The following is a 2,391-nucleotide window of genomic DNA, read 5'->3' on the forward strand; positions in this document are numbered from 1 at the left end:
TTTAATCTATGAAGTTGCTGTTTATTTTTATTTTTTTTTTTGGCCTGTTTGATGTATGTGTGAAACAATGTTGTCCAACAATAAACCGGAATTTTATTTTGCTGAGTTGTTCTAACAACAACAACAACAAAAGACTAATAGCTGATCATGAAAACATGTTACTTTAAATATTTTGGTGGTGTTGTTAAGTGCCATAGAGTTGTTTCCAACTCATAGTGACCAAGTTGTTTCCAACTCATAGGTTTCCAAGAAGTGGCTGGTGAGTTTGAACCACCGACCTTGCAGAACTGTTCATTATTTCTTATGGCTCTTCTACCCCTACCCATCCATACTGTAATGCATTGTAAATCCTAGCCTCCATAGCTCTGATCATAGATCCATTTTGAAGTGAATTGTTAATGAGGTAGGATTAAAGTTGAGCTCCTAATGTGGCGCTGTAGGATAAGTATTTGACCACAAACAAGGTCGTTTTGAACTACAAAGTCAGTGGTTCAAACCCACCAGTCATTCCTTGGAAACCCTATACAGTATTGCTCTGAGTCAGAACCAGCAGCACTTAACAAGAAGAATTAAGGTAGAATTTATGAGTATGGATTAAAGTGGGGCTAGGGAGTAAGTATTGTGGTGGAATTAAGGATTAAGGATGTCCCTATCTTACTAGAACATCATTCTTCGTTCCTAGGGGGCATGGGCTGCATCCAGTATAGTGGACTGCTTTGGCAAAGTTGGCTTTCTCGCTCTGGATCTTGCACCTGACTCATTCTGCCTGAGCTCCAGTTTGTGGGACTTGTGACCTAGCACATGACCTACTTCACCAGCTCTCACAGTTTTGTATGTCAGTAACCTGTCATCTGAACTGCCAATCTGACTTCCTCAGGTATTATGTGTACAAGGATAATCCCCCAAGGTGACCTCTGAACTACACATTTGGGAGCGGCCAGCCTCCACAATTGCATAAGCCACTTCTTTTGCCAGCTGTGAATTCTGTGAGACCTTACAGTGTGCTGTGGAATGCTAGGATGAGAGGGAGGGGAGGAACATCAGGGATTATGGAGGGAGATAAAATATTGGAAAACTTGAACATTTGGGATATCTTTAAGTTCTACCTCATAGGGACCTGCCTTGGGTTATCATTCTAAAATAAATTATTCATGCACATTTTAAAAAAGATTTCTTCCACCCACAAATGTGGTTTTATTAACACTTAGGCTTAGATTTTTCCAAAAGAGAAAACTTTGCTTTCTCATGAAAAACAGAATTAGAGTTTTCAACAGGGAGCTTAGTTTCAGAGGGTGCGGGGGAAGGTAGAATCTCCACTGAGTGGTCTCCATCCTGTCTAGATGGGACTGGTGAAAAGAAATGGGGATAAGACTCTTGTGGTTCAATAGAGAATGTTGCAAATGTAAAGGCAGATGTTGTGAAACAAAACGAAGGGAGTAGTATATCTTGCAGTCCAGGAGTAGAGGACCCTGGGACCATCAAGGATGAAAAGCGGAGTTCGGGACCCTATCCAGAGAAGCAGCGACATCAGAGATGGAGCAACTGGGGACTCTAGACTCAAGGAGGGAGAAAGGCTGTGTGCTGGCAGCCAGGGAGCTGGCGTACAGATTATACCTTTTGGTTGTTTGAATGGTAATATATTCCTGAGTGCTTTGGTGTACATTAAAAAAACAAAAACAAAAAACAGAGGGATTGGAAGCAAATGCTGTTGAATGATGACGCATGGAGGGGATTGAAATCATTGCAATGAAATGAAATACAATTGGATGAATGTAAAGCTGATGCTCTCCCATGTAAAATATCACTCAATTCACAATAAAAACTTATGAAAAACAAAACAGGATTAGAAATGCAGACATCAACTTCATGGGAAAACTTTCAGGATATACTGTTGTTTTTGTTAAGTGAACTTGAGTCAGTCCTAACTCATAGCGAACCTGCATAAGATTTCTGAGAAGTGACTGTTGGGTTTTAACCTCTGATCTTGTGGTTAGCAGTTCACCACACCAGGACTCCATGGATATACTAATTTCATAAAACTGAGAGAAATCTTTTTATATGTCTCCTGTTAGGTGACACATAAGTAATGGAAATAGATCTTCCTAGGGTCTGGGATTGGCCAAGTGGCAGCATCGATGGACTCAAGTGTGGCTGAGGATCGGGCAGGGTTTCATTCTGCTGTGCATAAGGTCGCTATGACTCGATGGCATCTAACAACAACAACAGGACCTGGAAGGATGTTTCATTTGTTGAAATCTTGCCCTAATGATTTTTAGTTCTGCCATTTTGTAAAGATATTTGCCTAGGATTTCCCCCTCTACATGTTGTCTGTTGATGTTAAGTGCCGTTGAGTCAGTTCTGACTCATAATGACCCTGTATGGGGTTTCTGA

The sequence above is a fragment of the Chrysochloris asiatica genome, unplaced genomic scaffold, assembly GCF_000296735.1.
Source record: "Chrysochloris asiatica unplaced genomic scaffold, ChrAsi1.0 scaffold00008, whole genome shotgun sequence".
Lineage (NCBI taxonomy): Eukaryota > Metazoa > Chordata > Mammalia > Afrosoricida > Chrysochloridae > Chrysochloris > Chrysochloris asiatica.